At 37.3% G+C, this 23,797-nt stretch overlaps 3 long non-coding RNA genes across 3 annotated transcripts; all 3 read left to right on the top strand.

Annotated features, from left to right (window-relative positions):
- The first annotated feature begins 7,827 nt into the window (after positions 1-7,827).
- Positions 7,828-9,292, top strand: LOC149231428 (uncharacterized). The gene is made up of 3 exons (XR_016247445.1): positions 7,828-7,906; positions 8,373-8,437; positions 8,575-9,292. It is a non-coding gene; the product is annotated as an uncharacterized LOC149231428 (long non-coding RNA).
- Positions 9,293-9,595: 303 nt separating this feature from the next.
- On the top strand, positions 9,596-11,691 carry LOC149231427 (uncharacterized). Its single transcript, XR_016247443.1, has 5 exons — positions 9,596-9,835; positions 9,939-10,278; positions 10,420-10,501; positions 11,448-11,521; positions 11,610-11,691. It is a non-coding gene; the product is annotated as an uncharacterized LOC149231427 (long non-coding RNA).
- A 141-nt stretch (positions 11,692-11,832) lies between these two features.
- Positions 11,833-17,060, top strand: LOC149231426 (uncharacterized). The gene is made up of 13 exons (XR_016247442.1): positions 11,833-12,049; positions 13,818-13,881; positions 13,972-14,048; positions 14,154-14,218; positions 14,355-14,436; positions 14,788-14,864; positions 14,966-14,995; positions 15,162-15,226; positions 15,355-15,430; positions 15,769-15,848; positions 16,371-16,447; positions 16,538-16,614; positions 16,716-17,060. It is a non-coding gene; the product is annotated as an uncharacterized LOC149231426 (long non-coding RNA).
- The last annotated feature ends 6,737 nt before the right edge of the window (positions 17,061-23,797 follow it).

The raw sequence follows: 23,797 nt of genomic DNA, 5'->3' as shown, positions 1-23,797 counted from the left end.
AAGTAGAGGTAGAGTCAATGATTGTGATCACAAGAGGTTCAAGAAGAAACCTCCTCCAAAAATAAATTTCCTAGTGGAGACCCATGGTGGCAACAAAGACAAATCTGTCTGGTCACCTCTAGTGATTTGTCACCCACTAGAGTATGAGGAAGCCCTGACCAAATGATAATCGATTGAGTGACAGTCACCCAAATCTTAAGCAGTCAAATCCCAAGAAGAACCTGGTTCACCCAGTACAGGTTATGAGGCAATACATACATACATACAAGCTTGAAATTAGGGTCGACAACTGTATCAGGCTTGAGTATGCAAAGCAGCCCGCAGACCCATTATTTAAAACTGCAATAAGTAGTTAGAGGGTAACTTATAGTCTTGCAAATACATCTAACAAAATTCAACAATTTAAAACACAACTAGGAGGTTGGGGACAATAAGTCGACCTCCACGATAGGGTATTGGGAATCAACATGAATAATGGCCAAGTCCAAGTCATTCAAAAAAGCAAAAAAAAAATGTAGAAGGGTGTGTTACAAACACAGTTTTGGAGTTTGATTTTAAATCTTGGAGCATAGGCTCCACTGTGAATCTCTTATGTCAAATTTTGTGTGGTAGCTTATAAGATAAGGGGATTAAATTGTTATTCCCAATAAGGTTATGAACTTTTATGATAAAGCTAAGGTGGATGACATCACAACAATGGAACGCCTCATGAGATTTTGTGTGAAAGTTAAGGTAGATAATCATTGGCCGAGCATGCTGATTTCCATTTCAATTACTCTCAAAAAGGCTATGACATAATGTAAAGTCCCATCTTAAAGTATCCGATAACTATTTCTTAGCAATTGCAGTTACCTTAATAAAGGATCTTAGATGCTATGAACATTGTGCTGAAAAGAATACACTACCACTAACCAAATGCATAAAGAAAACTACATTCAAATTTTGAAATTATTTTAGTAGCATTTACTATAAAAGAACTGTTGTAGTAGCTACAACAACCCCAAATTTTCGACGGAGCCCCCCCTTAATTTTATTTTCAAGAAATATGTGTCCCTGTTTCTCTAAGTCAACAAAATGAGATAGTTGCACTAGCACATTTTGTAAAAAGAGCTCAATGCCCCTCACCTCCTTAGTGCGACACAACTCTAACTAATAGCCTCGTGCAATTTCTGGCTTAGCACTGCGTAATGCTATTCGTCGGTGAGCGCAATGCTATTCCTTAGCACAACACATCACAAAGCAATTCTTTAGCGTGCCTCCTTAAATCTTAGTGCAAGTCTTCTCGCAAAAGAATTTAACGCGCCGAAATCCCCTCGCACGTGCGAAAAAACTATAAAAGGGTGGAGCCCCAAGTCATTCTTACCTCGTTTCTTTGTCACCGAGCCCTTAGCTTGTTGGCGCATTGAAGCTTAGTAGTCCGCGCGCATTTCTATTGATTGTTGCGCCACCGCCATGAGTTGAACTGTCGCGCTAGGTGTCAGGTAGGTGTTGAGTTTTGTGTTGAAAAGTATAACTAGGTATGGTCTTCATAATGACATGTAATTGTGATTTTTGTAAATGATGTACAGAAGAAAACAAAATTATTATTGGCTTGCTTCGTGGGCTTCATGAGCAAGGGATTTTATTTAGATGACTCCCATTGTGAGCCTTTAGGAATTGTAAAAAGAATTAATGTCATGTATGCAGAGCTCTTCTTGAGCATGTGTCAAATGTATATGAGTCTATAAAGCCCTCCAACGACAAGCACAAGTCCTTCTCTTCATGTCGGCCTCCAGATGAAGTAAAAGAGCACGTCGGCTTAATATATAGGACAAACTACTATATATACATGGCTAGGGTCTTCACATTTCGGACAGTCAGAAGCTCGCATATATCTCTGTAATTTCGGAAGACAAATCACAGTCAATAGTTCGGATGTCTCTGAGTTTTTCGGTGATCAAATGGAGTAGATAAATTCGGTACAACAAGGAGAAATACAGTGAGACTACAGTGATCAAGGTTCAGAACAATCACAAGAAGGGTCTCTCTCTGTTTCGGTCTAATTGCAGAGGTAATATTGCGGATTGGAGTAGAGAAAGTTTCGGTGATACTACAGTGATGTCTCCTCACTGTCTCGATGTTATATCACAACAAAGACCTCGGTACTCTGTCTCACAACAAAGGAGAGATTGGTGCCACTTGGGAAGAAGGTCACAAGTGTGTGACTAGGTCTCAGGGCTATTGCGTGAAGAAGGTCTCGGTGTGACTAGTGATGGGAGCAACCTCACAAAGAAAGGAACCTACAGCAAAACAAGTTATGTATTAAGGGTTTTCTATGCTAGTTTAAGGTGATTAGAAGTTGTGTATGGGCCGCAGGAAAGTGCTGTAAGTACAACATTGTAAGGAGGTGATTTGTGGGGATGTGAGGCCTTGTGAGAGCCTCCTCACTAAGCCGCAACCATTGAAGGAAGGCTGTAGCCTGAACAGGGACATTCTCCAAGTGTTTAGGGTAGATTCATCGTGCTGTTATGAGCAGTGATCTGTAGGGTGTGACATGGAGTAACCTTGTGCACTAATTCAACGTGAAAGGACAACATAGGTGGCAACCTAGTGGGAGAAGTTAACACTGGTATGGAACAAAGGATTAGGGTTGTTTGGATGCCCTAATTAGTCTTCTAGAAGCACAGAAACCAAGGCAAGTGGGCAACAACAAGGAGAGTTGCAAATGTCCCCTTGGATGACAGTTGGATAGATGTCCTAGGTGAGGACATGATGGAGCCTAGATTTGTGCAATAGCTCCTCTATTGCAGAAGCAAAGGGCAGTTGATGAGAAGTCTGTGGGAAGCCATGTGTAATGGTCTCCTAGGTGTGAGGATGCCTTAGCTACGTGCAGATGCTACAACGTGGACTTGGTCACTCGTGGACTGTTGGAGGGCAGCGTGAGAGTGGACCAAGTGTGAATGTGGATTGGGCACTTATGGTCTGCTGGAGGACAACATGATAGTGTCCAAGTTGGAGCTCGGTGAGCAACACCTTTATGGACAAAGGTAGTTTCAAGAGAGGCAGGTGATGAGCGCAAGGGTCTGATCAACCAAGAACAGTTTGTGGAGCCCGAGACTTGTGTGTGGAGAAGGACTTCTATAGTAGATGACGGGCAATCCTCCTAGCCCGTGTTCATTGTGGGAGATGGACATCTTGCAGTGATAGGTGGCAGCCCTCCATGCCCTATGTTGGTCTTCATTGCTACAACAGGAAGACCATAGTGGGATGAAGTCCCTGAGTAGCTGAGGAGCAGCAGTGGGCAGATCGAGAGTTGTTCACAAGTGGATCTGTGAACAACTCGACAAGAGTCTCGATGTGTTGTGGCCTTGATGGACTAAGGCACAACTAGTGATCATATTGGATTGCCGAGGTTCAGTGGCTAGATGGACTTCGAGCATTAATAGAGGCGGGAGCTGCAGATTGGGAGCCGAAGGACTGGGCAGGTATAGGGTACGACTCAGAGGAGCTGAGAGAGTAGACTGCATCAGCCAGATGGTCAGAGTATCTTGTTGAGGGAAAATTGGTTGTCGATGTACTGACACTAAGCCCTAGTTTTGTATCTTGTACTAGTGGACGTATGAGGGCCATTATCCCTGATATGGGAGCCTTAGACTGTTGTATTATATGTTGTTTAATATAACGAAATTGGGTTGAAAAATGTAAAAATTTGGCCATATTTTGTGCATGTGTGATTTACTGTTGTTTATATTTCGCTGTGCAAAGTAGTTTTGTTAAGATTCTTGGTTTAGTAGCGTCAAAGATTTTAAGATTCTATCCTAGACCCAAGATCGTTGAAATTCAACATGGTATTAGAGCACATCTGAGCTACTTTGAGGGATAGTGAATTAGAGTGTGCACAACGAAGCAACTCAGAGGGAGTTGTGGGTGTCTAGATCATGGAGCAAAGGGTTCAACTGAGGACATGGAGATGTGGTCTTGACAGGTTACATGGCGAGATGGGCTGGGAGTTCTGGTGGATTGGTGGTGAGCCTAGTGAACAACAATTTATTGTAGGGCAGATTGCTGATCATGGACTTCCGTTGATTTGTCATGGATGGTTGGGACAGCTCGAGGGTTACTTTGGCATGGACGAGATCAGGTTGATCGAGATGGCTTTATGTGATGGACTACAGTTTTCCAGGCTAGAGTCTTCATTGAATTGTGATGTTGCGTATCTGAGATTGGTGGGATTTGCACGAGTTGTATTTGATCAAGGATGATGAGTGCTTGCAAGATTGAGCTAGTGGAGATCGTGTAGGCTCAAAGGGGGTCTAGCCTCAGAGGGAGCAACCCTATGGAGGTTCAGATCTTCAAGTTCGGATATGATGAGGTAGAGGCACTACCGAGATTGCCAAGTTCATTCTACAGGGTATGTTGCAAACCCATGTAGAAGGAGCCGTTGTTCTGTGCAAGAGATCTAAAGGAGGCCATAGCCCTAGAGTGAGGGCCGAAGTATGTTTGGAGGGCTAGACATAGCCCAAAACTTCAGTGCATGGGAGCAACCTCACAAAGAAAGGAACCTGCAGCAAAACAAGGTATGTATTAAGGGTTTTCAGTGCTAGTTTAAGGTGATTAGAAGTCTGTGTATGGGTCGCAGGAAAGTGCTATAGGTACAACACTGTAAGGAGGTGATTTGTGGGGAGGTAAGGCCTTGTGAGATTCTCCTCACTAAGCCTCAACCATTGAAGGAACGCTGCAGCCTGAACAAGGATATTCTCCAAGTTGTATGGCAGATTCATCGTGTTGTTCTGAGCAGTGATCTGTAGGGTGACATGGAGTAACCTTGTGCACTAATTCAACGTGAAAGGACAACATAGGTGGCAGCCTAGTGGGAGAAGTTAACACTGGTTTGGAACAAAGGATTAGGGCTGTTTGGATGCCCTAATCAGTCTTCTAGAAGCACAAAAACCAAGGCAAGTGGGCAGCATCAAGTAGAGTTGCAAATGTCCCCTTGGATGACAGTTGGATAGATGTCCTAGGTGAGGAAATGATGGAGCCTAGATTTGTGCAATAGCTCCTCTATTGCAGAAGCAAAGGGCAGTTGATGAGAAGTCTGTGGGAACCCATGTGTACGGGTCTCCTAGGTGTGAGGATGCCTTAGCTACGTGCAGATGTACAACACGGATTTGGTCACTCGTGGACTGTTGGAGGGTAGCGTGAGAGTGGACCAAGTGTGAACGTGGATTGGGCACTTATGGTCTGCTGGAGGACAACATGATAGTGTCCAAGTTGGAGCTCAGTGAGCAACACCTTTATGGACAAAGGTAGTTTCGAGAGAGGCAGTTGATGAGCTCAAGGGTCTGATCAACAAGAGCAGTTTGTGGTGCCCAAGACTTGTGTGTGGAGGAGGACTTCTACAACAGATGATGGGCAGTCCTCCTAGCCTATGTTCATTGTGGGAGATGGACATCTTGTAGTGATAGGTGGCAGCCCTCCATGCCCTATGTTGGTCTTCATTGGTGTAGCAGGAAGATCATAATGGGTTGAAATCCCTTAGTAGCTGAGGAGTAGCAGTGGGCAAATTGAGAGTTGTTCACAAGTGGAGCTGTGAACAACTCGACAGGAGTCTCGATGTGTTGTGGCCTTGATGGACTAAGGCACAACTAGTGAGCAGATTGGATAGCCAAGGTTCAGTGGCTAGATGGACTTGGAGCATTGATAGAGGCAGGCGCTGCAGATCGAAAGCCGAAGGAGTAGGCAAGTACAGGGTACGATCGATAGGAGCTGAGAGAGTCGACTGCCAATCTTGTTGAGGGCAAATTGGTTGTCGATGTACTGACATAAACCCCAGTTTTGTATCTCGTACTAGTGGATGTATGAGGGCCATTATCCTTGGTACATGAGCCCTAGACTGTTGTATTATATGTTGTTTAATATAATGAAGTTGGGTTGAAAATGTAAAAAGTTGTCCATATTCTATGCATGTGTGATTTACTGTTGTTTATATTCCACTGTGCAAAGTAGTTTTGTTGAGATTCTTGGTTTGGTAGCGTCAAAGATTTTAAGATTCTATCCTAGACCCAAGATTGTGGAAATTCAACATGGTATACAAAAGAAAGTGTCCATGATTATAAAGCAAACTCTAGAGAAGGTGCGTTTCCTATTATGAATAATTATTGGTTTTGAAATATGCTTACAATTACTAAATATTTGTGTATTTCAACTTTGTTCAACCGATTTTTTCTCCCTTCAGCAGAGGAGGGCACATTGCAAGAGAGATGACATGCAAAGGGGATGTTTGCAATTTTTGCTGTTGTTGTTGTTGTCTGCATGTTTTGTTTTGTTGAGTTTAAGCATGGCCATGCTTTGTGTTGTATTTGTTTTGCTTTTTTTCCTCTTTTTTTGTAGTTTGGTCTTGGTTTCGTCTGTTGGGTGCGTTGTACTCATTTTCTTTTCTTTTGATTTTTTTCACGCTTTTTATAGTTTGGTCTTGGTTTCATTTGTTGGTTGTGGAAAAAGAAATGAAGCAATGGAGGTTATTGTTCATAAATGACGGTGAGTCAACATACCTATATGGAGTGCGCTTCACTTAAAAGTATCTATTGCTAATTTGTGGCTCCATTTGCTCTCTATTCAGTTTATAACTTTATTATATGTTTTATCCCTGATCTCATGGTAAACTATATTAATCTTCTTTATTTAGTGCACAACTACAATTGTACAATGTACAAAGGTCAAGTCATGAAGATGCACTGCACATTATACAAACGTGACATAGAGGATGAGTGAGCCATACTTTTCTCCTACAAAATACTATTGTCTTTAATACACTGATTTTCTTTTTAAGTTCGGCAACAATGAGGCTACATCATGGTCATGTCAAAGAATAACACTCGAATAGGGTGGGAAATTGAACCGATGACTTAACATCTAGGAGAGTGCCTTAACAATGCACCCGATCACCATCTATCCAAGAACCCGTGGACTACACTGAAATATTTGTTGTTTCCACAATGATTTATCCTTTTGTCGTGGTTTTGAGGTAGTATAATCTTGTTCTTGGGTGTGAGATTCAAGATATTTCCTAGAACTTTGATATCACAGAAATGGAAAAGTTATACCGGGGTTCACATCTTTAAGCTGCTTGTTCATGATTGTCATTACTATAATATTAGCCAAGGGAGGGCAAGTATGTGTGGTTAATTCATCGCTCTTTATATTTTTTATTTAAGCTCTTGTGGTTTATTGGTGATCTCATATATAATATTCTTTGTGCAGTGAATGATTACAATTGTACTGTCTGGGAGGTATGAGTGGAGAAAATAACTTAGGTAGATGCAACATACAGGATGGGTGAGTCATATTGTTTTCCAACAAAATAGTGTTATTATTATTCGTTTTCTCGACATTTTTTCGTTCTAGCATGGTTCTCAAGTAGTACCACGTAATTAGTGGTTTGAAATATATATCAAATGGTATGTTTAAATTTATATGCTTTCTTCCTCCACATCACAAGCACACCACACAACGTGATCTAGAGAGGAGGATGGTAAGGTCAAGCAAGCGAGCTTACTAACCCTTCAACCAATCAATCATTGTGCTAATAAACAACACTAATGCCTTGTGGCCCCTAGGATTTTGGGAGTTCAATATATTTAAATATGCTTAGATCCTCTTACAAAAAAAATTATTTCTCTTATGATAACATTGATTGCATTATTCCTAGTAGAATTACATCTAGTTTAGAAAATTTATATATTTTGAGATATGTCATGGAATATAAATGGGATGGAATTATGTTGGATGGCAAGTTCATCCCTTTAACTCTCTAGTTAGAATTCTAATACTTTATTGTGTATCTATTGCAGATGGTTGATTCCAGTGAGTACGCATAGTGAAATACAAAATGGATTATCCCCCTTTATATAACAAAACTCAAAGATAGGTAAGTTTTATAAAATGATTAATTATTGCATTCAACTCTCTAATTTAACGTGTATAATGATTTTAAAATCTTATTATGTATCTACTGTAGAGGTCTTGTTGTGGTGAGCATGAATAATTGAAATAGAAAATGGAGTGTCTATTGTTATATAACAAACTCTAGAGGACGTATGTTTGCTATTATGAATTATAATTGGTTTTGAAATGTGTTTACCATTACTATCTGTGTTTGTATTTAACTTTATTCACACCACCTTTTTTTTTCTTTAAGTGGAGGTGAGGACATTGCAATAGAGATAATGTGCAAAGGGGAAGTTTGTAAATTTTTTATTGTTGTTGTTTACATGTTTGGGTTTTGTGGAGCTTGAGCATGACCATGTTTTTTGTTGTATTCGTCTTCCTTTGTTTTTCATTTTTGTCTAATTTTTGTAGTATGGTTTTGGTTTTGTTTGTTGGGTGTGCAAAAGGAAAGGGAGACAACATGAAGACAAAATGAAAGAGATGAGATGGAGGTTATCATTCATAAGTGAAGGTGAATAACCTTAACTATACACCATGCACTTCACTCACAATTATCTTCGCTCAATCGTGACTCCATTTGCTTGCTTTTCAATTTATTATATGTTTTATATGTGGTCTCATATTCAACTATATTGTTTTTCTGTGTAGTGAATGAATACAGTGGTATATTCTATGAAGGTCAAGTGGTGAAGATACCGTAGACATTCTACAAATGTAGTGCAGACGATCGATGAACCATATTTTTTTCCTACATAATAATATTGTGCTTTAATCCACTGAAATATTTATACAACAAGCAAATGCTTTATACTTTTGTCATGGCTTCAGGGTAGTATGATCTTGTTAATGGGTGTTAGGTTTGATATTTTCCATGAAATTTGATAAGAAATAAAGGGAAAAGCTATACCAACGTTCACATTTTTAGGCCTTATTCTTCGTGGTTGTTGTTGCTATAACAATAGCCAAGGGCGAGCAGGTATTCGTATGATTAATTTACTGCTTTGTATATTTGTTATTCAATTTCTCTTATGATTTATTCGTGATCTCATATATACTAATACTTTGTGCAGTGAGTGACTACAATTGTAGTGTTTGGGATGGTTGAGTGGAGAATATACCTTTCGCAATGCAGATGCAGTATAGAGAATGGGTGAGTCATGTGGTTTTCCAACAAAATAGTATTATATTATTTGTTTGGATGACTATTTCTCCTTCTAGCATGGTTCACAGAGTACTACTCAATTAGTGGTGTGACATATACATTAAATGGTATCTTTAAATTTGTATGTTTTCTTGCTCCACATCACATGCACACCCCCAAACAACATGACCTATAGAGAAGGTGGGTAAGGTCGAGCAAGCAAGCATACTAACCCTTCAACCAATCAACCATTATGGTAACATACAACACTACTGCCTTGTGGATCCTAGGATTTTGGGTGTTCAATATGCTAAGATATGCTTAGATTCCTTTTTCGAAAAAAAAATTCTCTTATGAAAACATAGTTTGTATATATAGTAGAATTACAATAAGTTTATAAAATTTATATTTTTTGAGATATAGCATAGAATATAATTGGACTCATACTAAATTGCATGACAAGTTCATGCCTTCAAACTCTTTTGATTATAAAATCTAATATTTTATTGTGTATGTATTGCAGATGGCTTGTTCCAGTGAGCATGAATACATGAAATACAAAATGGACTCTGACCTTTCATATAACAATCTCAAAGAAAGCTATGTTTCTTAATATGATTAATTATTGCGTTCAACTCCCTAGTTTAACTTATATAATGACTCTAATATCTTATTGTGTATTCATTGTAGATGACTTATTTTGATGAGCACGAGCAAATGGAATACAACAGAGAGTGTCCATTGCTAATAAAACAAAATCTAGGGGAGGTGCGTTTACTATTATAAATCATTATTGGTTTTTAAATATGTTTACCATTACTAATTGTGTGTGTATTTTAACCTTATTCAATCCATTTGTTTTTACTCTTAGCGGAGGACAACACATTGCGGGAGAGATGATGTGCAGAGGGGATGTTTGCAATTTTTTCTTTGTACTTGTTTGCATTTTTCGTTTTGTTGAGTTTGAGCATGGCCATGCTGTGTTGTAATTGTTTTCCATTGTTTTGCATTTTTTTCTCGTTTTTTGTAGTTTGGTCTTGATTTCGTTTGTTGGGTTTGTTGTACTCATTTTCCTTCGATTTTTTGTTTTGTTTTTGTTTGTTCTGTTTTACGTTTTTTTGTAGTATGGTGTTGGTTTCACTTGTTGGATGTGGAGAAGGAAATGAAGGAAGCCGATAGACAAAATGGAGATATCTATGGAGAAAATCAAGGTGAGTCAACATATCTATATGTAGTGCACTTCACTTAAAAGTATCTTTCGCTAATTTGTGTCTCCATTTGTTTGATATTGAAATTATCATATGTTTTATCTATGCTCTCATAATTGGCTATATTGATCTTTTTTTATGTAGTGAACAACTATAATTGTATAGTCTACAAAGGTCAAGTGGTGAAGATGCATTAGACATTCAACAAACGTGGCACATAGGACGGGTGAGACATTCTTTTCTCCCACAAAATACTATTGTCCTCTAATATTTTGAAATATTTGTTGTTTGCACAATGAATTATACTTTTTTCATGGTTTCAAGGTAGTATGATCTTGTTCATGGGTGTGAAATTCAAGATATTTCCTAGAACATTGATATGAAAGAAATGGAAAAGTTATCCCAGGGTTCACATGTTTAGGGCTTATTGTTCATAATTGCCGTTGTTATAATATTAGCCAAGGGAGGGTAGATATGTGTATTGTTAATTCATCGCTCTATATATTTGTTATTTAAGCTCTTGTGGTTTATTCATGATCTCATATATAATATTACTTTGTGTTGTGATGACTATAATTGTAGTGTCTGGGAGGGTCGAGTGGAGAAGATACCTTAGGCATTGTAGATGCAACACAGAGGATGGGTGAGTCATGTTGTTTTCGAAGAAAATAGTGTTACTATTATTTGTTTGCTTGATGTTTTCTCCTTCTAGGATGGTTGTTGGGTATTACCACTCAATTAGTGGTTTGACATGTACATAAAATAGTGCGTTTAATTTTATATGATTTCTTGGTCCACATCACACAGACACCCCCACACAACGTGCCTTAGAGAGTAGGATGGTAAGGTTGAGCAAACAAGCATATTGAGCCTTTGAACACTTAACCATTATGCTAATAGACAACACTACTGCGTTGTGGCCCCTAGGATTTTGGGTGGTCAATATGTTTAAATATGCTTAGATCCCTCTTTCAAAAAGGATTATTTCTCTTACGATAACATAATTGCATTATTCCTAGTAGAATTCCATTTAATTTAGAAAAATTATATATTTTGAGATATTCTATGGAATATAAATGTACTAGAATTAAGTTGGATGACAAGTTCATGCCTTCAACCCTCTAGTTTAACTTTGATTAGAATTCTAATATTTTATTTTGTATCTACTCCAGATGGTGGATTCTAGAGAGCATGAATACATGAAATACAAAATGGATTATCCCTCTTTATATAACAAAACTCAGAGGTATTTTTCACATTATGATTTATTATTGCGTTCAACTCTTTAGTTTAACTTTTCTAATGATTTATATCTTATTATGTATTTGTTATAGATGGCTTGTTTTGGTGAGCACGAGTAAGTGGAATAAATAATCAAGTGCCTATCCTTATATTACAAACTCTCGACAAGGTATGTTCGCTATTATGAATAATTATTTGTTTTGAATTATGCTCACCATTACTATCCGTGTCTTTATTTTAACCTTATTCGCCCCACTTTTTTTTCTTTCAGCGAAGCAAAGGACACTATAGTAGAGATAATGTGCAAGGGGAAGTTTGGAATTTTTCGTTTGTTGTTGTCTATATGTTTTGTTTTTGTTGAGTTTAAGCACGACCATGCTTTGTGTTGTACTCATTTTCCTTTGTTTTACATTTTTTTATGATTACTTGTAGTTTGGTTTTGGTTTTATTTGCTGGGTGTGCAAAGGGAAAGGAAAGAAGCAAGGAGATAGAATGAAAGAGATTAGATGGAGGTTATGATTCATAAATGAAGGTGAATCACCTTAACTATACGCAATGCACTTCACTCACAATTATCTTTCGCTTATTCGTGACACCATTTGCTTTTTTGTTTTTTTTTTTTCAATTTATTATATGTTTTATATATGGTCTCATACACAACTATATTGATATGCTTTGTGTAGCGAGCGACTACAGTTGTATAATGCTTAAGATACTCTAGCCATTCTACAAACGCAAAGCAGGAAATCGATGAGCCATATTTTTTTCCCTGCATAATAATATTGTGCTTTAATCCACTGAAGCATTTGTTGTTTGCACAACGATGTAGTCTTTTGTCATGACTTCAATGTAGTATGATCTTTTTAATGGGCGTGAGGTTTGAGATTTTTCAAGAGTTTTGATACGAAATAAAGGGAAAAGTTATAATGGGGTTCACATTTCTAGGGCTTATTCTTCACAGTTGTTGCTGCTATAACATTAGATTAGTGCAATAATGTATGTGTATGGTTAATTTATTGTTTTTATATTTATTATTCACTTTATCTCTTGATTTATTCGCGATCTCATATATAATATTACTTTGTACAGTGAGTTACTATAGTTGCAGTGCTTGGGATGGTCGAGTGGAGAAGATATCTTAAGCAATGCAAATACAACATAGAGGATGGTTGAGTCATGTTGTTTTCTAAGAAAATAGTATTATATTTATTTGTTTGCATGACTATTTCTCCTTATAGCATGGTTTTCGCATTAGAGAAATTTTGAAGTCTAAAATCGGCCTCCTAAGGAATATTATAAAATAATGGTGGAAATAATAAAATAATATTAGATTACATCATCAAACTTTAGAGGGAAAATTTTTTATTTTTTCAACTCGTATTTTCAACTTATCTCCATACGGTTTTACTCAAATTTCAAGTGGGAGCACTCGTTGGATGCGAAATTTAATTCCTCATCCATGGAGTACCCATGTTGCATACTTTTGAAGGGCCCTGCTACATGAAAAATGAGAAATACATGAAAAAACATGATTGCAATCATGTTTTTCATGTATTTCTCATTTTTCATGTAGCAGGGTCCATCTAAAGTATGCGACATGGGTGCTCGTTGGATGAGGAATTAAATTTTGCATCCAATGAGTGCTCGATTGAAATTTGTGTAAAACAATAGGGAGATAAGTTGAAAAAGTAATTTTTTAATTGATGAATCATCCCCCATGGTTGATATTATCATTTTGAATCCTATTGGTTCTTACAAAGTTGATTTTGGTTGTACATTTTTGTTTTGAGGCCCATTTTTTACCTCTAAATTTCTCTAATGGGTAGTACTACTCTAGTAGTGCTTTGATATATATATATATATATATATATATATATATATATATATCAAATGGTATGTTTAAAATTATATGTTATCTTGCTCCACACCACATGCACACCCCTACACAATGTGCCTAGAGGAGGTGGGTAAGGTTGAGCAAGCAAGCATGTTGACCCTTCAACCAATCAACTATTGTGTTAACAAACAATGCGTGGACCCTCGGATTTTGGATGTTCAATATGTTGAGATATGCTTAGATTCCTTTTTTGTTTTTTTTTTTTATGTCTCTAATGAAAACATTGATTGTATATATAGTAGAATTACATCTAGTTTAGAAAATGTATATTTCTTGATATATAGCATAGAATATCACTGGAATCAAACTAAATTGTATTACAAGTTCATGCCTTCAAATTCTCTAGTTTAACTTTGATTAGAAATCTAATATTTTATTGTCTATTGCGGATGACTTGTTCCAGTGAGCATGAATATGTCAAATACAAAATGGACTCCTACCTTTTATATAACAATCTCAAAAAAAAGGTGTGTTTCTTAATATGAATGATTACTTTGTGCAACTCTCTTGTTTAACTTATATAATGATTTTAATATCTTATTTTGTATCTGTTGTAGATGACTTGTTCCAATGAGCATGAGCAAGTGGAATACAAAAGAGAGTGTCAATAATTATAAAACAAACTCTAGGGCAGGTGCGTTTACTATTGCAAATCATTATTGGTTTTGAAATACGTTTACCATTACTGTTGTGTGTGTATTTCAACCTTATTCAACCCACTTTTTTTTCCTTATAGCAGAGGGCAATACATTGCAGGAGAAATGATGTGCAGGGGGGATGCTTGCAATTATGGAGAAAATGAAGGTGAGTCAACATATCTATATAGCACTTCACTTAAAAGTATCTTTCGCTAATTTGTGCCTCCATTTGTTTGTTATTCAAATTATTATATGTTTTATCTATGCCATCATAATCGACCATGATGAGCTTTTTTATGTAGTGAACAACTACAATTGTATAATATACAATGGTCAAGTGGTGAAGGTGCACTAGACATATAACAAACATGGCATAGAGGATGGGTGAGGCATATTTTTCTCCTACAAAATACTATTGTCCTCTAATACAATGAAATATTTGTTGTTTGCACAATGATTTATCGTTTTGTCATGGTTTCGAGGTAGTATGATCTCGTTCATGGGGGGTGGGAGTGAAGATTTTTTCTATAACTTTGATACGAAAGAAATGGAAAAATTATATTGGGGTTCACATGATTAGGGCTTATTGTTCATGATTGTCATTGCTATAATATTAGCCAAGGGAAGGCATGTATGTGTATGGTTGATTCATCACTCTGTATATTGTTTATTTAAAGCTCTCGCGGTTTATTCACGATCTCATATATCTAATATCTTGTTATGTATCTACTGTAGAAGGCTTTTTCTAGTGAGCACAAGTAAATGGAATACAAAATCAAGTGTCTAACCTTATATAATAAACTCTAGACAAGGTATGTTGCTATTATGAATAATTATTTGTTTTAAATTATGCTCATCATTACTATCCATGTCTTTATTTTAACCTTATTCATCCCACTTTTTTTCCTTTCAGTGAAGGAGAGGACATTATAATACAGATAATGTACAAAGGGGAAGTTTGGAATTTTTTGTTTGTTGTTGTCTCTATGTTTTGTTTTTGTTGATTTTAAGCATGACCTTGCTTTGTGTTGTACTCATTTTCCTTTGTTTTGCATTTTTTCTCATTTCTTGTAGTTTGGTCTTGGTTTTGTTTGCTGGGTGTGCAAAAGGAAAGGAAAGTAGCAAGGAGACGAAATGAAAGAGATGAGATGGAAGTAATCATTCATAAATGAAGGTGAATCACCTTACACTTCACTCACAATTATCTTTCGCTTATTCGTGATTCCATTTGGTCTTTTTTCAATTTATTATATATTTTATATGTGATCTCATACACAACTATATTGATTTTGCTTTGTGTAGCGAGTGACTACAGTTTTATAGTGGGCGAGATACCCTAGACATTACTACAAAGTTACAAACGTAGAGCGAATGAACAGTGAGCCATATTTTTCACCTACCTAATAATATTGTGCTTTAATCCATTGAAACATTTGTTGTTTGTGCAACGATATAGTATTTTGTCACGACTTCAAGGTAGTATGATCTTGTTAATGGGTGTGAGGTTTGGGATTTTTCGAGAACTTTGATATGGAATAAAGGGAAAATTTATATTGGGGTTCACATTTCAGGGCTTATTGTTCATGATTGTTGCTGATATAACATTAGCCTAGGGTGAGAATGTATGTGTATGATTAATTTATTGCTCTTTATATTTGTTATTCCGTTTCTCTCCTGGTTTATTCATGATCTCATATATAATATTTCTTTTCGCAGTGAGTGACTATAGTTTCAGTGTCTAGGATGGTTGAGTGGAGAGGATATCTTACGCAATGCAGATGCAACATAGAGGATGGGTGAGTCATGTGCTTTTCCAACAAAATAGTATTATATTTAAGTGTTTGCACGACTATTTCCCCTTCTAACATGGTTCTTGGGTAGTACTACTCAATTAGTGGTTTGACATCAAATGGTATCTTTAAAATTGTATGTTCTCTTGCTTCACATCACACGGACATCCCCACACAACGTGCCCTATAGAGGAAGTGGGCAAGGTCGACCAAGTAAGCATACTAACCCTTCAACCAATCAACCATCATGTTAACAAACAACACTACCGCCTTGTGGACCCTAGGATTTTGGGTGTTCACTATGTTGAGATATGCTTAGATTCCTTTTCCGAAAAAAAATTATCTCTTATGAAAACATTGTTTGTATATATAGTAGAAGTACAACTAGTTTAGAAGATTTATATTTTTCTGAGATATACCACATAATATAACTAGACTTGAACTAAATTGCATGACAAGTTAATGCCTTCAAACTCTTTAATTTAGCATTGATTAGAAATCTAATATTTTATTGTGTAGCTATTGCAGATGGCTTGTTCCAGTGAGCATGAATACGTGGAACACAAAATGGACTCTCACCTTTTATATAACAATCTCAAAGAAGGGTGTGTTTCTTAATATGATTAATTGTTGCGTTCAACTCTCTAGTTTAACTTGTACAACGATTCTAATATCTTATTGTGTATCTACTGGAGATAGCTTGTTCTGATGCGCACGAGCAAGTGGAATACAAAAGAGAGTGTCCATCGTTATAAAACAGACTCTAGGAGAGGTGTGTTTACTATTATAACCCATTATTGATTTTTAAATATGTTTAACATTACTGAGTTTGTGTATTTTGACCTTATTCAACCCACTTTTTTTTCCTTTCAGCGAAGGACAACACATTGCAGGAAAGATGATTTGCAGAGGGAATGTTTGCAATCTTTTCTTTGTTCTTGTTTGCATGTTTTGTTTTGTAGAGTTTGAGCATGGCCATGCTGTGTTTACTTGTTTTCCTTTTTTTTGCAATTTTTCTTTTTTCTTTTCGTTTTTTGTAGTTTGGTATTGATTTTGTTTGTTTGGTCTCTTGTACTACTTTTCTTTTGTTTTTTAATTTAATTTTTTATTTTATTTTTTATCTTAGATTTTTTGTAGTTGGTGTTGGTTTCGTTTGTTGGGTGTGGAAAAGGAAATGAAGGAAGCAGATAGAGAAAGTGGAGATATCTATGGAGAAAATGAAGGTGAGTCAACATATCTATATGTAGTGCACTTTAGTTAAAAGTATATTTTGCTAATTTGTGCCTCCATTTTTTTGTTGTTCAAATTATTATATGTTTTATTTATGCTCTCATAATCGGCTATTTTGATCTTTTTAATGTAGTGGACAACTACAATTGTCATGGTTTCAAGTGTTGAAGAATCTAGGGCAATTAGGTGTAGTATGATTCTTCTTGAATTGATAACAATTTGTGAAGTCTGTTTACAATTTGTCTTGTTAACTTAATCTTCTTCTTCTTCTTATTAATGCATGTGTGTGTACTTCATCAAATTGCTACCAAAACATAAGAACAAGAACACAAGATGTTGGCTCTCTGCGAGGGCCAAAACCTCTCTTCTCTTTAGAGGAAAACCCTTCGGTAAATTTCTCTTATTGAAGCTTCTTATTGATCAATGCCCTAGACCCTTGACAAGAATATCCTCCAAACACAACTCATGTCCTTCCTCCTTTCTGCACTTTGTTTTCCAGACACTTTGTCCTCCTCCTTCAGGCACTTCGTTCCTCGACACTTCGTTCTTCTTTCAACTATTGCTAGATCTTGTTGCTCTTGCTCTAGAAGCGGCACTTATTCTTGGTCTATGATGAGACTCCTTCCTTGTGATGATCCCTTCCTTCCTCTTGACCAAATGAGCTTCTTCCTTGAGGTGTAGGTACAAACTTAGTATGATTGTCCTGCAGCCCTAATTTCTCGCACGTGTGGGAGGTTTACTTGATGTTATAGGCTCTTTCTCCTTCGCTTGAGGTTCCTTCTTCTTTGCTTGAGTAGGAGGCCTAGTTTGAGCCCAAACAATGAGAGATGTTTGACTGTGAGTTGTTGCTGTCATAACCGCATAGACAACCCTCCTTTTCTCGCACGTGTGGCTGTAATCCACCCTAGAAACAGTCCTTTTGACTTCGGTCTAGACTTCTCCTTCTTCACTGCACTAGAGGCTCCTTACACTTATCTTCTCTTCACCTTTTCTCGACTGCCCTTCTTCGCTGATTTCAGAGTTGAATGCTTGACGTTATGAGGGAGTGGAAAACCTCTATATATAGATGACTATCCCTCCTTTAGGTCGACTTGAAGGCTGACTTGACTTATTTACTTCAGATGACTTCTTTTGACGGTGCCATTGCTTGGAGGAGACTTGACTTTGCTTGGAGGTGTATTCTTTGACTTTAATACATAAGTATACCTAGTGTAACATGCCCTTAAGGTCTTCAACATAATTATTTTGACTCTTTGACTCACCTATAACACTTTAACATGTGCTAGACCTATTTCAATGAGCAAGAAACTCATTGACATATAATAAAAATAATATTTCTTTTCTTGAATAAATACAGATATCAAAAGTACATTTATGAAGACTGAACCTAGTTATATTTCTTTCAACACTCCCTCTTAACTAGGGAGGTATTCATACAACATTGCAAGGTGTTTGGCTATGTTTCAATCTTAGAGAATTCACATAAGAGAAACCAGATTGGCAATCCATCTGTTATAGCATCATAGTAACTAACATTGTTTCCATAACAAGGCCTTGAATGAAACTCTATCTTTCAATAGATCAGAGCACAATGTTGGTGAGACCAATGACTTATAGACACCTTAGTCATTGTCTCTTAAGTTACATACCCACCCAGGTCTTCACTGAGTATGTCCTTCTAGGAATATTCTTATCTTGGTTTCCCAACCCTCAAAGAATATCGTTCCTCTCGCCTACTCTTGTCTTGGATGCCCTACACATGCTCAAAGAGTATCGGATGCCAGATGATTACCCAATCCTCCCATTCTTTCTTCCCAAGTGAAGACGAGAATGTTGTGTCTATCTCTTCCTGTCAATTGAGGAAGACATGCCCAAGTGTCCTATGACAAGGTACTTGTCCAAGTTCTTTTGTAATTGGGAAATTGTTATAATTCCCTCTTAGCCAAGGACTTGTCCATTCATCAACAACTTCTTCTTCGTGGGTCCTCCAGCTGCTTGATCTCCTTCTTTCCTTTGATGTCATGAAGTCTTTGTTCGAACTTCTTCTTGGTAGGGCACCATCCATCGATCACTTTCCTTCCTGGTTTGTCATGTCATTGCTTCCTTTGTGGAAAGTGGCCTTCTTGTCATATATCAGGTTCTCTTGTCATCTGGCTACTCCTTTGTCATCTTGTCTATGCTTCGGATTACTTTTTCATATGGATGCTTTGTTGTACTTGATTGTTTCCATACTTTGATCTAGTAGCCATTCATGACTTCATCCTGATATTGCTTTAATGTTAAATGGTACTTTTGTTAGATGGCTTCTGCATCATGACATCTTTGTAGAGTAGAATCAGTTATCTGCACCTTTCATATCTCCAAGGCATTCACAAGTGTCAAGGGTCCTTTGATCTTTTTCTTCCTTTGTCAGAGTTGTCATGCCTTCTTTCGGGAGATGTCTTCAAAATATCTTGTCAGATAGTGATTCTTTGTGATCATGGTGTTCTTCACATGCTTGATCTCTTTCTTCATTTGCTTCTTCTTGGACAGATTAGTCAACCACCGTATGCTCCTTGTGGGAGCACTTCTTCATTGCTTGCTTCTAGGACTAGTCATCATTCCTTCTTCACTTGCTTCTTAGTCAGCAATCTTATACTCCTTATGTGAGCATTTATTTTTGTTGACCTTCATTGCATTGTAGTACATTCCTTCGAGCATGTCATTGGTGAAAGAGATTCTTTCATACTTGATCATGTCATAGAACTATTCCCATGATTCAATAATATACATGACTTAACTTTGATGCATATATACCTCATTTTGATTCTCCTCTGATCATCTTAGCTTCATTTGGTTGTCCTTGGTGTGGCCCTTCTTGCTTCATCTTAGGTTGCCTGCATATCATCCTTTTCTTGAATCCCATGAATGGGACTCCCAATGAGACATCTACTTTTGTTTATGAATCTTCTTTTGGAGATTCCATCAGAGGATCTTGAAGACCCTTACTCTGCAAATGTTTCTTTCTTTTTGATGATGGAGGTCTTCTAAGATTCTTAATCATGATCAATTTTCTTTCATTGTGGATGAGGTCCAATACTATGTATGCTCCTTCTACATGAATATCTTGAGCAGATATCTAACATGCTCCTATATTCTAGAAGATATCTTTAACCATGCATCCTATTCTATTTCTACATGCTCCTATACTACTCAAAACTTTGAAAGAAGACTTAAGTAAAGAGTTTGACTTAGTCATAGTAGAGATCTGGAGGATCTTCCTTCTTTTGCTTCTTGTCTTCTTCCTTCATTTCTTGAGTCACATGAGCTTTTTCCCTTTTTCTTTTGTTGTTGTTGTCCTTCTTCAGTTTAGGACAATTCCTTTTGTAGTGTCCATATTCTTGGCTTCCAAAGCATTGGATTTTGGACATATCTCTATTATTTGTTCTTTGTGGACCAAATATGCCAAATTTTCCCTTTTTCTTGCCCATGGATGCAAGTGCTTGCTCCTTTGATCCCATATCCTCTTTTGCTTTGAGTCTAGTTTCCTCTATCTTGCTAGAGACCATAATTCACTTAGTGGGGTAGCTTCCTTCTTGGCATATATGCTTGATATGAAGCTGCCCCAATCCTCAGGCAGAGCATTGAGTACTATGGTTGTCATTTCTTTGTTAGACATTACTTCCCCAACTCTTGAAGTTGATCCCTCATCTCAGAGATCTTCATGAAATATGGAGCTATTCCTTCCTTTGATATCTTCATCTTATACAATCATTTCGAAGAGATATCACTTCTTCAGTTGTGCTTACCGAGAATAGCTCTATTAGCTTGTCATAGATTTCTTTTGATGTTTGAAGTTTGGAGACATAAGGAATGAGAGAGTCTTTGATATATTCTATTAGAATCCTTTGAGCTCTTGTTTCATCCTTATTGTACTTGGCTAAGGCCTGAGTTTGTTCCTTAATAGGGATAGTGGTATTCCGTTTGATGTGTTCTAGAAGTTCATTCTCCTTGAGAAGTAGATCAATCCTCTTCTTCCATGCAAGAAAGTTATTGGTACCTACCAATTTGTTGCTTTCCTTGCAAAAAGACATTGATGTATATTCAGAAGGGGACATATACTTGATAGATTTTAAGATGTAGTGGACTTGCTTTCTCCTTGAAGACTTGATGGCTTGCCTTCCTTAGACCTTGATGTTCTTCAAGTTGCTTTCTCCAAGTGGACTTGCTTGATGATGAGATTTTCTTGATGGCTTGTAGATGATGTAGGTCCTTCTTTGATTTGTTCTTCTTGTAGATGCCTTTATATAAGGCTCTTCTTTTGCTTGAAAGTCTTCCTTGATGAATGATAGATGGTAGGCCATCTTTGTTGAAGAATCTAGGGCAATTAGGCGTAGAGTGATTTTTCGGGACTAGATAACAATTTGTGAAGTATTTTTACTTTTCTTGTCTTTGTTAGCTTAATCTCCTTCTTCTCTTATTAATGCATGTGTGTACTTCATCAAACTGTTATCAAAACATAAAACAAGAACACAAGATATTGGCTCTCTGCCAAGGCCAAAACCTCTCTTCTCTTGAGAGGAAAACCATTCGGTAAGTTTTCTCTTATTGAAGCTTCTTTCTTGATCAATGCCAAACCCTAGAACCTTCACTAGAAGAAACTCAAAGCACAAGTCAAGTCCTTCTTTTTCTTTGCACTATGTTTCCCCGACACTTTGTCCACCTCCTTCTAGCACTTCGTTCCCCGACACTTCCTCCTTCTTCCGACACTTAGTTCTTCCTTTCACTGTTAGTAGACCTTCTAGAAGAGATACTTATCCTTTGTACTTAGTGATATCCTTCACCTAAGGATACTCCTTCCTTCTCTTGATCATCCAAGTCCCTTCTTGATGTATAGTGGTAGGCTAAGTGTGATAGCACTGCAACCCTAATTCTTGCACGTGTGAGAGGTACCCTAGAGAATTAGGGTCCTTTTCCTTCGCTAGAGAGATAGGCTTCTTCAGTTGTCTTGGGAGGTCTTGTAGGCCTAGTTTCAAACCCAAACAACATTAGTTCATGGACTGCTTGTCCCTGCTGTCATACCCGCAGATTTGATCTCTTTCTCTTTGCACGTGTGACTGTTTCTAGCCCTAGAAACAGTCCTCTACCTTTGCTTTTCTTCCTCCTTACTTCGCTGCACTTTGGACCTTTTGACCTTTTGACTTACCTATAGCACTAGGGCAATTAGGTGTAGTGTGATTCTTCTTGATTTGATAACAATCTGTGAAATCTTTTTACAATTTGTCTTGTTAGCTTAATCTTCTTCTTCTTCTTATTAATGCATGTGTATGTACTTCATCAAACTGCTACCAAAACATAAGAACAAGAACACAAGATGTTGGCTCTCTGTCAGGGCCAAAACCTCTCTTCTCTTCAGAGGAAAACCCTTTGGTAAATTTCTCTTATTGAAGCTTCTTATTGATCAATGCCAAACCCTAGACCCTTGACAAGAATATCCTCCAAGCATAAGTCAAGTCCTTCCTCCTTTCTGCACTTTGTTTTCCTGGCACTTTGTCCTCCTCCTTCCGGCACTTCGTTCCCTGACACGTTGTCCTTCTTCTTTCGACACTTTGTTCTTCTTTCAATTGTTGGTAGATCTTGTTGCACTTGCTCTAGAAGAGGCACTTATCCTTGGTCTATGATGAGACTCCTTCCTTGTGATGATCCCTTCCTTCCTCTTGACCAAATGAGCTTCTTCCTTGAGGTGTAGGTACAGACTTAGCGTGACTGTCCTGCAAGCCTAATTTATCGCACGTGTGGGAGGTTTACTTGATGTTATTGGCTCTTTCTCCTTCGCTTGAGGTTCCTTCTTCTTCGTTTGAGTAGGAGGCCTAGTTTTGAGACCAAACAATGAGAGATGTTTGACTGTGAGTTGTTGCTGTCATAACCACAGAGACAACCCTCCTTTTCTCGCATGTGTGGCTGTAATCCACCCTAGAAACAATCCTTTTGACTACTGTCTAGATTTCTCCTTCTTCGCTGCACCAGAGGTTCCTTACACTTGTCTTCTCTTCACCTTTTCTCGACTTCCCTTCTTCGCTAATTTCATAGTTGAATGCTTGACATTATGAGGGCGTGGACAACCTCTATATATAGAGGATTGTCCCTCCTTTAGGCCAACTTGAATTATTTGCTTCGGATGGTTTCTTTTGATGGCGCTATTGCTTGGAGGAGACTTGACTTTGCTTGGAGGTGTCTTCTTTGACTCTAATACATAAGTATACCTAGTGTAACATGCCCTTAAGGTCTTCAACATAATTCTTTTGACTCTTTGACTCACCTATAGCACTTTAACATGTGCTAGACCTATTTCAATGAGCAAGAAACTCATTGACATATATAATAAAAATAATATTTCTTTTCTTGAATAAATACAAATATCAAAAGTACATTTATGATGACCAAACCTAGTTACATTTCCTTCAACATTGAGGTAGTATGATCTTGTTCATGGGTGTGAGATTCAAGATTTCTCCTAGAACTTTGATATGAAAGAAATGGAAAAGTTATACTGGGGTTCACTTTTTTAGGGCTTATTGTTCATGATTGTCGCTGCTATAATATTAGCCAAGGGAGGGCAGGTATGTGTATGGTTAATTCATTGTTTTGTATATTTGTTATTTAAGATCTCGTGGTTTATTCGTGATTTCATATATAATATTACTTTGTGTAGTGACTACAATTGTAGTCTCGGGGAGGGTCAAGTG

The sequence above is a fragment of the Pinus tabuliformis genome, chromosome J, assembly GCF_031772625.1.
Source record: "Pinus tabuliformis cultivar Carrire ecotype Pingquan chromosome J, CPIR1, whole genome shotgun sequence".
Classification (NCBI taxonomy): Eukaryota; Viridiplantae; Streptophyta; class Pinopsida; order Pinales; family Pinaceae; genus Pinus; species Pinus tabuliformis.
Note: the sequence above shows the minus strand (reverse complement) of the source record. Positions and strands in the feature narration are given on the sequence as shown.